This window comes from Tachysurus vachellii, chromosome 5, assembly GCF_030014155.1.
Source record: "Tachysurus vachellii isolate PV-2020 chromosome 5, HZAU_Pvac_v1, whole genome shotgun sequence".
Lineage (NCBI taxonomy): Eukaryota > Metazoa > Chordata > Actinopteri > Siluriformes > Bagridae > Tachysurus > Tachysurus vachellii.
Genome location: NC_083464.1, coordinates 29,047,255 through 29,061,439, shown reverse-complemented (window position 1 = coordinate 29,061,439; position 14,185 = coordinate 29,047,255). Strand labels below are relative to the sequence as shown.

The 14,185-nt window shown below is 39.4% G+C and overlaps 1 long non-coding RNA gene across 6 annotated transcripts in view; it reads right to left on the bottom strand.

Moving 5' to 3' along the window:
- The window catches only part of LOC132846339 (uncharacterized), a 70,234-nt gene that overhangs the window by 28,944 nt on the left and 27,105 nt on the right, over window positions 1-14,185 (bottom strand). For all 6 annotated transcript variants that reach the window (XR_009648499.1, XR_009648498.1, XR_009648496.1 and 3 more), the window contains one exon: window positions 13,517-13,730. This is a non-coding gene — a long non-coding RNA (uncharacterized LOC132846339). The remainder of the gene's footprint in view (window positions 1-13,516; window positions 13,731-14,185) is intronic.

Below are 14,185 nucleotides of genomic sequence, written 5' to 3'. Positions count from 1 at the left end.
CCAGATTTTTTCCTTTAAGGTTACGCTGTACAATCAATTTCCCCCCCCATAAATTTATAGTAAAAATAATACAATATATAATATAATATAAAATACAGGAAAGAAAATCAATAATCAATAAAAATAAAGAACTACTACTACTAATAATCATCATAATTTGGAGGTTCTTTCACAGTTAGTCCAGAATTTATTTATTTATTTAATTTTTGACTGAAGTATTTCGAGTGAAATGACTCTACACACTAAATGTCTGCTAAACCCTAACACTGTGTTAGCATCTCAGCACCCACGCTAAGCTAAAGGCCTTTCCTCCGGTAGCTGATGTGTTGGGACTGATCTGCTTGGTTTGGAATAATGAGCTGATTGTTTGGTGTGTGTGTGTGTGTGTGTGTGTGTGTGTGAGAGAGAGAGAGAGAGAGAGAGAGAGATTCAGCTGAATTCATCAGGAATAATTAGTGTCTGTGGTTAGAGGTCATTGAGTGTGTGTGTCTTTTTACCGAGTTCACAAGTTTATATCTGGCTGTAATTTGTGCTGGTATTTTGAGTTAAATGTTCTCTCCCTCCCTTCCTCCTGTTGTTCTTGCTGAGCTGGGGATTAGTATGTTGTTTTAAACTCACTTGAGACACCAAATTTGATCGAATTACTCCATGAAGTCTCGTTCTGCTTTGAATGCTAGTGTGTGTTATTAGTGTTAACTGAGTTCTGTCCGGCATACAAACCTGAAAAAAAAACAAAACAAAAAGAAGTATAATTGTCTGATTAGCAGTCGTAGCATGGTCCATGCTAGCTCAGCTAGTTCAGCACGTGGCCTCTAAGACACGCGTATGGAGTGAAACCACACCAACAGAAAATAATGTAACTCGTCTACTTCACTTTTTGTGCTAGTCGAAAATCAGTTGCAGATTTATAATACAGAAAGAATAGCTATGTCTAGTATTGTTATCTAAACATGAAGCCAAAACTGGTACAGAAAATAGAGCTAACTAGCAGCTAAACCCAAACTAAACAGCTAGCTAGCAAAAGACAGAACACTGAAGATACATCCGTGATCATCGTGAGCATGTAACTAAAAGCATGTGAACATACAATAAACAAAAACGCTAGTCAGATTCTAATTTAGCTGCTGTTAGACTAAGAGACTTTCAGAAATTATTCTGATCATAATTATGTTTATTTCATTTATTTTAATATTCAATAATAAATGTTCAATATTTCTTATATTAATAATAAATATATTGACTATTTAGTAAATATTCAGTATTTTAAATAGACTAATTAACATAATTCTTTTTAATTATTTCAATAATAAATTCAATAATAATTGGCTAAAAATAAAAATAAATGGCTCTGTGGCTGATGAGGTCAAAGGTCAAGCACAGGGGAATGTCAACGTTCCCCAAAGTGAAATGAAAATCAAATCATGGCTATTTGTTTTCTTGTTCTGCTTCCCATGAGCCTCTGCTTCACATCAGACCTAAAATAACTCCACCAGCACGACCCTAGATGTGAGCTGACCTCCAAGCGAACTCCAGGATTCCACAAGGAAACACTTCCCGCGTTTCCCCTAATTTTTCACCCATTAATGAGCGAGTGTTAGCATTTCAGGCCCGAGGTCGAGGCTGGTTTACTGTGAGAAACTTTTCACGTCACGTCTGAGAGTTTAACGTGCCTCTAACAGACTAAACCGAGGAGAGCGGCATGCTGCGTTGCGGTGTGGCGCAGTGTGGCTTCTCAGACCTGACATCACGCACCAAGAATTCACCTCCCTCACCCCGGCATGCTAATAGCGCTAATCTGAGTGAGCTGTCACTGTTAGCGACGTGTAACTCTACAGTGTAACTCTATAGCACTCAGTCTCATATGTCCTGAAACACCAGAACATGAAGCAGCTCCAATTACACCAAGTTAAGAAACATGAAAGATTTAGGAGAATTAAGCCCTGAGTCAGGTGTCCAGGAAACCAGGTTTCTGCTCATCATTTATCACAGACCGGTACAGGTCTGTGGAGTAATACTCCTGAGACACACACACTCCTATAGTAATACTCCTGAGACACACACACTCCTATAGTAATACTCCTGAGACACACACACACTCCTATAATAATACTACTGAGACATACACACTCCTATAATAATACTACTGAGACACACACACTCCTATAATAATACTACTGAGACACACACACTCCTATAATAATACTACTGAGACACACACACTCCTATAATAATACTACTGAGACACACACACTCCTATAATAATACTCCTGAGACACAAACTTCTATAATAATACTCCTGAGACACACACACTCCTATAGTAATACTCCTGAGACACACACACTCCTATAATAATACTCCTGACACACACACACTCCTATAATAATACTCCTGAGACACACACACTCCTATAATAATACTCCTGACACACACACACTCCTATAATAATACTACTGAGACACACACACTCCTATAATAATACTCCTGAGACACAAACTTCTATAATAATACTCCTGAGACACACACACTCCTATAATAATACTCCTGAGACACACACACTCCTATAGTAATACTCCTGAGACACACACTCCTATAATAATACTCCTGAGACACACACTTCTATAATAATACTCCTGAGACACACACTTCTATAATAATACTCCTGAGACACACACACTCCTATAATAATACTCCTGAGACACACACACTCCTATAATAATACTACTGAGACACACACACTCCTATAATAATACTCCTGAGACACACACACACTCCTATAGTAATACTCCTGAGACATACACACTCCTATAATAATACTCCTGAGACACACGCACTTCTATAATAATACTCCTGAGACACACACTTCTATAATAATACTCCTGAGACACACACACTCCTATAATAATACTCCTGAGACACACACTTCTATAATAATACTCCTGAGACACACACACTCCTATAATAATACTCCTGAGACACACACACTTCTATAATAATACTCCTGAGACACACACACTCCTATAATAATACTCCTGAGACACACACACTCCTATAATAATACTCCTGAGACACACACAAATACTCTTCTCTTATACTGTAATAATACTACTAAGACACACACTCCTTGAATAATACTCCTGAGACACACACACTCATAAAATAGTAATCCTGAACACACACACACACACTCTTATAATACTGTTTTGTAGTTTGCAGCTACCTAATATGAACATTTATTAGCATATTTACATAAGATAAATTAATACGAAAGTGCACTGACACACACAAACTTGTGTATATATACACACACACACAAACACACACAGTGTTCATAGTAAGTTTATAATTGACTGACTATATTTAGTTTTAGTGTTGTTTTGGTTGCTCCACACATTGGAGTTGTGTGTAAGGGAGTGTATGTATGTGTGTGTGTGTGTGTGTGTGTGTGTGTGTGTGTGTGTGTGTGTGTGTGTGTGTGTATGTATGTATGTATGTATGTATGTATGTGTGTATGTATGTGTGTGTGGATGAGGTGCTCTCACTGGAGTGTATTCTCTGGCCCACATCCTCCCCAAAATTTTATTTTTTGTATTATTCTCTCTCTCTCTCTCTCTCTTGCTCTCTCTTTCCTTGTTGCTTTTTGTGTGTAACTCTCACCATCACTTTCTGTCTCTCAAATTGTTTCTCTCTCTCCCTCGCTCACCCCATCTCTCTCTCTCTCTCTCTCTCTCTCTCTCTCTCTCTCTCTCTCTCTCTCTCTCTCTCTCCCTCCATCTGCAGTGAGAAAAGTGAAAAGCTGCCCATCTTTTGTTTGTCTTTTCTTTGCTCTAACGGCCTCGACAGTGAACAAGCTGCATGTTTAAGTCCTGAAATCAAACCCACACACATATACACTCACACACACACACACACACACACACACACACACTCACACACACAAGCACAGGGGATCAACACACTACACAAAATACAAAACGGTGCTTTTTTATTTTCACACACATTAAATACTGGTTTCTGATTGGTTGCCAAGGCATCTGTTGTTTTCCTATATATTTCTCGTCATCAACATTATGTAGCTGTGTTAGGATGTAACCATGGTAATAAAAAAGAATTACGCTTTTCCATCAAGTGACAGAATAAAGAGAGAAAAATCTAAATTATTACAATCATATAATTATTTTTTTTAAATTGCAATGAATTTTTAGCCTTTTCTCAAAATGCACAATAATTAAATATTACAATTTAATACCAGCATCTGATAAAATTTGTGTAAAATTGTAATAGAATTATTTTGTCATGGATCATAAAAAAGAAATAAAAGTTGAACACTGTGCTTTTTTCCAGACATGTTTTAATAAAAATGTTTTATTTTGAAAAAAATAAAAAGTAAAAAGTTTTAGTTGGTTCATTTAATTTAAAACATTTTTAACATTAAATATTTTATATATTTTATTCCCTACACAATCAAAGCTTTATCTTTAAACAGTACATAAAAAATATAATAATAATAATAATAATAATAATAATAATAATAATAATAATAATAATAATAATAATATTAAAAAATATTTCTGTACATTTTTCTCTACATACAAAGGTAACATTCCTGTTATACCTCTTCACCCCTGAGCGAGTGAACGATGGCGATGCTGTTAACAAAGAAACACAAACGAAGGCTTTCATTAATCACAACAAGAAACAGTCAGGCGACTTTTTTTAAGGACAGTTTTATTCGTGAGCCTCTAATTGCCGCCTGCTGGGTTTTTTACTCTGTTGAGGTGACAGCAGGTGAAAACAAGTCCTGTGTTTTTTTTTTAAGAAGGTGGGTTTAGAATTTTAAATGGGGCCCCTCCTGCACACACATACACACACACACACACAAAACCCCAAACAAATTTCTCTTTACCCCATCGGCCCTCTGTCCATCGAAGCAACTGTAATTTCATAAGAAATCATAATATTTTAGATTTTTAAAGAAATTAACCAAGTTTCCTTAAAGAAGTAGATATTTACGTATTACACTGCTTTAAAGAAAAGGTCAAAACTGCCTTCATTTTTCCCACCTTTTTTTAATTAAAAATATTTTCACCACATTAATGCCTATGCTCAAATATACATCATGGTCGGCATAGTAACCGCTTCATTCAGAAACTATTATTATTCAGACACAGAGGCCACGCCTCCTACACTGAAACTGACAGAGGCCACGCCTCCTACACTGAGACAGACACACATAGGCCACGCCTCCTACACTGAGACAGACACACAGAGGCCGCACCTAATACATCAAGACTGACACTGAGATGACTCGCATCCTACACTGACACATTATACAGAGACCACGCCTCCTATGTTGAGACCACGCCTCCTACACTGAGACTGACACAGAGGCCACGCCTCCTACACTGAGATCGACACAGAGGCCACGCCTCCTACACTGAGACTGACACAGAGGCTATGCCTCCTTCACTGAGACCGACACAGAGGCCATGCCTCATACACTGAGACCGACACATAGGCCACGCCTCCTACACTGAGACCAACACATAGGCCACGCCTTTTAAACTGGGACTGACACAGAGGCCACGCCTCATACACTGAGACCAACACATAGGCCATGCCTTTTACACTGAGACCGACACAGAGGCAATGCCTCGTACACTGAGACCGACACATAGGCCACGCCTTTTACACTGAGACCGACACATAGGCCACGCCTTTTACACTGAGACCGACACAGAGGCCACGCCTCCTACATTGAGACCGACACAGAGGCCACGCCTCGTACACTGAGACCGACACAGAGGCCACGCCTCGTACACTGAGACAAACACAGAATCCACGACTCCTACACTGAGACCAACACATAGGCCACGCCTTTTACACTGAGACCGACACAGAGGCCACACCTCGTACACTGAGACCAACACAGTGGCCACGCCTCGTACACTGAGACTAACACAGAGGCGACGCCTTTTACACTGAGAACGACACAGAGGCCAGGCCTCGTACACTGAGACCCACACATAGGCCACGCCTTTTACACTGAGAACGACACAGAGACCACGCCTCCTACAATGACTCCGACACATAGGCCACTCCTCCTACAATGACTCCGACACATAGGCCACGCCTCGTACACTGAGACCGACACAGAGGCCCCGCCTCGTACACTGAGACTGACACATAGGCCATGCCTTTTACACTGAGACTGACACAGAGGCAACGCCTCCTACACTGAGACTGACACAGAGGCCATGCCTCCTACACTGAGACCACACCTCGTACACTGAGACCAACACATAGGCCACACCTTCTGCATTGAGACTGACACACAGAGGCCACGCCTCCTACACTAGCTCTACATTTCATGTTGCACTTTTTTTCATGTTGGGTGATGTGGTGGGTGTGATGGAATTGTGTGTGTGTGTGTGTGTGTTTGTGTGTGTGAAATGTTTATGTAAACTGTAACATAAAACTGACTTGAAAATTATGGAAAAATCCCATCAGATTGAAAGCCCACACGTCTGATGGACTGAACCCTGGGTGGTAATTAAGTGTCACCTGAAGACAAACATTTTTAAAATCTATTTTTATTCATGAATCTTAAACACATTGTCACCATCACTAATAAACCTGCTCCCTCTGAACCTCCTCGTCGTGTTTTCGGGGCTCCTCCTGGTTTGTAGCAGGCCCCCCTGGTTCCCTCACCCCACACACCCCCCTCCCCCCAAACACACGCTTCCCCCTCCTCCTGGTGTATTTTGGAGGCATCCGTGAGCTGAATACTAATGAGCCTTCTTTTTTGGGAGATTGATTTCCATTTGGAAGCAGGACGAGGGGTCCCCTCTCTCTCTCTCTCTCTCTCTCCATCACCCTCTCTCCACTCCTCCGCCCCCCGTTTCTTCTTAACCGTTCTTTTTGTTCGGCACTCACCCACAATCACGGCGACGCCTCACTTCTGATTTCGAAGCGCACTTTATTTTTTGGAGGTGTTCACTACACACAAGCTAACAAAGTAACATTATGAAGTATTATGTTTGCCTCCATTTAATGGGCGGAGTTTCTGCCCCCCTATTTTTTTCCGAAGCGTGGAATTGCTTTGATTTCAGCATGTGTATCTTGCTCAGTGTGGCACCAAGCAATCATTCTGTTCTGTATACAAATATAGCCAAAAGTTTCAGAACAAAATTATTTATTTATTAATATTTTTATTTTATGTCCACCAAAAAAGAATCATAATAATAAAATAAAATAAAAATTTAAATTTAATTGGTCATTTTAATGATTACGTAGATTCTTTAAAAGTTAAATATTTACATTTCTCATTTTAATTCTAATAGTAATTACTGTTATTTAATTAAACAATGTGAAATTAGAACGTTACTTGATATTTGAATTAACTTTTGCAATTTTTAAGACTTATTTTTAAGAAAATTATTTCAAATTATTAAAACAAAATAAAAATAAAAACTGATATGGGAGTAAAGTGCACTGCGACATTGTTTAGCTTTGCCTTAATTGGAAATATAAAAAGATCAGGAATAAAAGAGCAAATTATTCTAAAAATTAGCATAACACGGCAGATCAAACACGTCCATTAGAGCTTTTTTCATCCTCCACTTCTCCATTCCTTTATCTTCATTCTTTTTTTTTCCCCCTCTGAGTATAATCTCTTGGACGCCTATGTGTTAAGTACGTACCTGGCAACGGAGTGAGAACATGAACGCTAAATTCTGTTCACCATTTACAGCTTAAAAAAACCAAACCAAAAAAAGGGGGACAAATTTGCTGAAAAAATGTGCTAAAGTCTAAATTTAAAAGCAAAAGGTCCAAATCTGCACTTTAGTGGCACCAGATAATAAAATAATAATCAGAGATCTGTGCAGATAGACTGAGCTCCAACTAAATAGCAAACCCCCCACCACCCCACCCCTCCTGCCCGGCCCGCGGCTTTAGAGTCATCCGTTTTTCTCGCTCCTGTTTAATCTCGGTGCTCTTTGTGAAAGGAGACGACACCAGACGCTGTTCTTCCTCCTCTGCCGCGTCTCCAGTCGAGTCTAGTGTGTTTCCAAGCAGCAATAAAAGCAGCGTGGGGCTCTGGGCTAATAACGCCGGGGCCGACGATCTTAGCGCCAGCTAACGATTAGCACACAGAGCAAAAAAGCAGAGTTAAGAGAGGAGAGATCAAACAGGAGGGAAAGAAAATGGAAGCACCACGAGGGCCACTTTGCTGTTTGAACGCTTTAGCCAGGAATAACAATCCATAATTCATGAGCCTCCGTCTAGCCCACAGACACACAGCCAACATCGCATTTATTATTCATCGCATACACCTCACGTGTCGAGCTTTCAAACTAATGGATTGCAAGTGCAAAGGGTTTTGAAGTTTTCCCGTGTTACGCACATCAATGGCGATCTCGCTCTGTTTTGCAACGTGAAAACGAAAAAGGTTACAATGATAGAAATTAGATGGTGGAATTAGCATCAGGAGGAAAATTGAAACAATTTTTATCCCAGACTCTTTACACCGAGCTGCATGACAAGGCAAAATAAAATGGGAGGAGGAATGAAGCGTTCCTTCAAGTGTGTCCTAGCTTGAGTCATGCGATTTGGCTAGCACACACACACACACACACACACACACACAGAGAGAGAGAGAGAGAGAGAGAGAACGTGGGAGAATTCCACACTGAGGTCATACACCTCAAATAAACCCAAGCAAATGAGAAAAGGCCTTTGATATCAAGTTCAGGACTATTTTTATTTCTCCAAACTCACTTGGCCTGAAGGTCATAAAATGCTTACATTATCCACACGCACTAACCTTCAGACATGTTTCTGTGTCTGATTTGGTGGCATTTTGCATTTTTCTTATAATGTATTATTAGACTTATTATAGTGCATTATAGGTGCTATTGTACCACAGGGATTATTACATTATAGTGCACTACAGAGAATATTACAGGCTTTATAATGCACAACAGAAATTATTATTGGCTTTATAATGCACTACCGGGACTAGTACATACTTTATAGTGCACTACAGGGATTAATACAGGCTTTATTATGCACTACAGGGATTATCACAGGCTTTATAATGCACTACAGGGATTAGTACACATTTTATAGTGCACTACAGGGATTAGTACAGGCTTTATAATGTACTACAGGGATTAGTACAGGCTTTATAATGCACTGCAGTGATTAGTACAGGCTTTATAATGCACATACTTCATAGTGCACTACAGGGATTATTACATGCTTTAAACAAGGATAATTACAGGATTTATAATGCACTACAGGGATTAGAACATCATTTGTAGTGTATGTAGTCCCTGTAGTGCATTATAAGGCCTGTAATAATCCTTGTAGTGCACTATATATAATGCACTACAGGGATTAGAACATACTTTATAGTGCACTACAAGGATTATTACAGGCCTTATAATGCACTACAGGGATTAGTACAAGCTTTATAATGCACTATGGGAATTATTACATGCTTCACAGTGCACTACCAGTATTATTACAGGCTTTATAATGCTCTACATTGGGCAAAACACCAGATGTTTTATCAACAAACTGTCCATCAGCCTGGTGCTTAATTGACTTTCACAACAATAAGTTCTATGAGGAACGGAGCCACAGCGGAGCCACAGCTGATGACTCTGCAGCTCCTGAACGTGGCACAGGAGTGTTGGACAGGTTGACGTCAGTGCAGAGAAGCAGCAGAGAGGGGGCAGTGACAGCTCGTTTTTAATCTATAAACAAATCGGACAGTTTATTAAGACGTTAGGGAAATACTATCAGCTGTCGTGTCTCTCATGCTGCTCATTTCTTTCTCTGCACCACCGGACTGCTGTCATTTCCTCACTTCTCTCAGGTCTAACATTTAAAAAAAATGCACAAAATGAGCTATAAGACAAGCTATAACACTATGAGGTCTATATTACTACAACTGAGTAAAACCTACAAGTCATGATACATTATATATACAATATACAGCCTGTAATGAGGCCTATATTACACTATAAGGCAAAGCACAATGAGGGATAGATTATGACATAGAATACACTTTAATGTTTGTAATACACTATAAAGCATTTAAATGGTTATTCATACTACACGAGTTTGTGTGACTTGTATGACTGCATGTGATACACAACTCGTACAGTAAATTACTAATAAAAATAAACTATAGGTTGTAAAACTTGCCCTTTTGCAGCCTGTATGATGCAACAGTTGCACCGTCTTCCACCCGGGCCACGTGTCGTATTACAGGAACGTTGTATTAATGTGTTCATGTTGGGAACAGTCAGGAGGTTTGGATTGACCTGTTTTCAGTAATGATTATTCTCTAAGCGTACACTGCTTAGATCAGGTTCGGCCTGTTAGACGTGACGGGTTGGTCGACATTAAAAAAATACAAATAAACGGCACAGTGTACTTACATAAATACATGCACAGGGATCCTCTCCTTCTCTTTAACCAAGATGTTTTAATTTACCGGAGCAATTAAACCTGTTAGCACACACTCATCATCACATAACACTCAGCTGAGTTCAGCTGCAACCAGTCAAACCTCTACCAATCAAAAATTATTACCTGCTGACTAATGTACATTTGTATCTACAGACAGCAGGTTAGAGTGCCTATTTTAATAAAAACAGCTTCAATTTCTAACATAAGAACAAAAAACGAGATAAACAGCTACATTATTCATCAGTTACCAGCCCAAAAGATTTTAATGTAACTAAGCTAACAGAACAAAACACAAATCACAAAGCCATGTGTCGCTTTTGTATGTCCTGTTAAATAGCATTTTAATATTTAGGAAACCGGCAAAAACTATGGGAAATGGGTTGCCATGACCACCCATCAGCGAACGGCTGTATGCAGGGGAGGGGTGTATTCGTTTATGTAATATAGTAAAGCTACGTTCATTATTAATCGGCGCAGCCATTACGCTGATTACAGTCTTCATCTAGGTGTACCTGCTGGGTCACGTTCACCATCTCCGTATCAGATCGGCTTGTTTACGGTTTAGCGTGACGGATCTGGGCAAAGGGGTTCGGAACGGCGCCTTCCTCCGAGACGCAATCATTCCAACCCCACTGGTCTCACGGGACATGTTCAGGCAAAGGTTCAGAAGAAACTGGTTTTGCGCCTACGCTGCCTCCCAAAAAGGTCTTTCCCTGTGACCTCAGCATGAACTTCTCCTGGAGAGCTCCATACAGCTAAAACAAAACAGACACAGCTACAGTTCTGGATCACTTCTTTTTTTTCCAGCAATGGTTAGCAAAAGCCGCAGGGCTCCTTGTGGCTTAAAGGAGAGTTTTCTCCCAAAACCACCCACGATAAAGTTAACCCCTGGGTTTCTAACGCTGACCCTGGATTTGTGCTCCTGTTCCCCTTTAGAACACATGGATCTGAGTTTATCTTATAACCTCCTGATTTATAAGCGACTCCACACACCCAAACCTGTTAACACACACACACACACACTTCTTGTTGTTCTGCAAGTTTTCACAAGAATCTTTTCACCCAGTTACATCACGTACCTGCTCTGAATCAATCAGAAGAAAAATACTAGCAAAATAAAAATAAATCAATTTGAAATAAATTTATAAAATTCATTTTATTAATAAAATCAATATTAAAAATAATTACAAATATTATCTCTGTAAAATAAAAAAAATTGTGCTACAGTGCTGGATTTTGACTGGTCATAAGGCGTGCGAGAGTATTTTATTTATTTTTTTAAATGACTTGTTCATGGAAGGAGTCTTCAATGTCTGTGCTTTTCAACAGCGCTGTTTTATCATTAATATCAAGACAAAGGGGGGGAAAAAAGACATGGAAACAAGGAATGGGAGTGAAAATTGATTGTTTTATTTTAGTTACATTTTATTTAAAGATATTTTTTTCTTGAATACTTTTGTCAGGAACGATTCAGCTCCATATGAACCATTCTGAAGGAGCTGTGGAGCTGAAGCAGCTGGTCTGATGGGACTCAAAATAAGAGCAAAACAGTTTGAGGGCAGGAAGCACCTAAAGTCAGCTCATTACCTGCCCTTTGTGATAGGATCAATAATCCAGCCACATTAGCTGTGCTTTATGAGCCAAACACCACTCCCTGTCGTTTTTGTCTGGGCTGGACCGTCATGTAATAACCAGCTTCAAGCGCGCTCGGTCTCTCAGAGAAAACCTCTCAGGATTATTTCTTTCCCAGGCCCGACTGGGCCGGGTTGCACTGGAGGCAGACGGAGATGCTTCTGCAGGACCTTTAATAGCTGCAGGGCGTCATAAAGAGGTCCATTTTTGGCTTTCTGATTGCTAGGTGTCGTCACAGGATGAAGAAAAGTTTCACACCAAAAACAGTGTGTTGGCATGGCTAAACGCTAAATACAGACTTCTCTTTGCTAGCATGGATAATTCCATGGTTACTAGCTTTATCATTAATGAAAGCTACATTTCTGCTGAAATGTAAATATTCACACCACAGCAAATATAAAATATTTATACTCTTAGTGTATCAGTTAACATTGCTAATTCTCATTTTTGCTAGCTGGGATAGCTTTAAAAATGCAAGCATTTCTGAACAAAAATTTAAAAGTGTTCTTCTAAATCTGGTCAGGTTTGTTCATGTTAGCTAACTAGATTACAGATTAGCTTCAGCAGTAAACGTTTATAAAGGAAGGTAATACCCCATGTTGGATAAGTGATTAGAAATAAAAAAGACTAATGGTTATGATTAGATTGTGAGCTAGTGTTAGCTTATGATAGACATCAGTTTTGCTAAAGAATTACTCTGACTTATTTATTTTGTAACTTGTGCTAACTTTCAAGGTATGTAACCTTGAATCCTCAGTTAAATGGTTTCATCCTGAGAAAATTAAGAACAAAAAGATAAATCCTCTCAGAAATCCAGTCAGATCAGTTCATGTCGCCTAGCGGGCTTGGGTTACAAAGAAACATGAGATTTCTCTCATAATTCAGCCATATCAGCTCATAGCAGCTAGATGCTTAACACCAGAAGAAAAAAATATGAAATGTATGAATGTGATTTGAAATTCTTCCTAAAAACCCATTCTACATTTGCTCGTGTTAGGTACTGGGTTAGCTCATTCAAATCATTCTATCAAATTAGCTTATGTTATAGCTAAGATCCTCTCAGAAATCCTTTCAGAGTGCCTTGTCTTGTTAGCAAGTTAGTATTAGCGGTACAAAATTATAAACATCGTCTCAGAAATCCTGTCAGGTTAGCACGTGTTAGTGCTAGTGCTAGCTAGCTGCATAAATTCAAAACAATTATGATTCCATTTAACGTTATGTTGATCATGTTAGCTAGCAGGTTAGCGTTAGCAGAATTTCTCTCCTGAAGACATGTTTAGTTCATGACAGTCCAAAATCCTTTGGAGTGTAAACCTCACTGTGTATTTGCTCAGCATGCGTAGTGTAAACGCACACACAAACACCGGAACACTGACTCATCCTCTCCCTCTCTCTATTTACCTCAGTTTCACTCAGTGACTCAGGATGAATCTTCCTCCTCCTCCTCGTTGCTGTTTCCTTGACGAGTCCCGACGTGAACATCGTGATCAATCACAGTTCCTTATGCTTGGTTACATAACCACTGGTTAGCTGTAGGGTTCTTTAGTCACAGCCCACAGAGAGATATTTTCTTCATCAAGGTGCAGAAAACACTCCCATGCTCTCTGGTCTTCTTCTGTCAAGATGAAAAATATGGTTTTTGGTATGACCTTTGACCTTAGGTAGATCTGCACTGACTGAACACAAACATGCTGACGTGCAACTTCCTGTCAATCAACAAACATAAAAAAAAGAAAAATTATAGAGGTGGCCATTATGATTCCACCCCCACAACAAATTTTGCCCCGTCTCCGTATTTTATCAACCTCGCTCGTACTTTTCATGCCCCGTTATCTATTTAAATAATCAGTCAAAATGGCTATTCAAATGTATCTAGCTAATTGTAATAAACATAAATCTAGCTAGCTAATACTTCACAGGTTTTTAATAAACTCTTTAGCTATCTAGCTGTCAATTATCATTAGCAAAAACTTCCTAATGGCCAGCTAGTCAAGCTTTTAACCAACCATGAGGAAGTTTTAGCTAGCTAACACCTTACAGTCACTGATCAAATCTTAGCTATCTGCCATC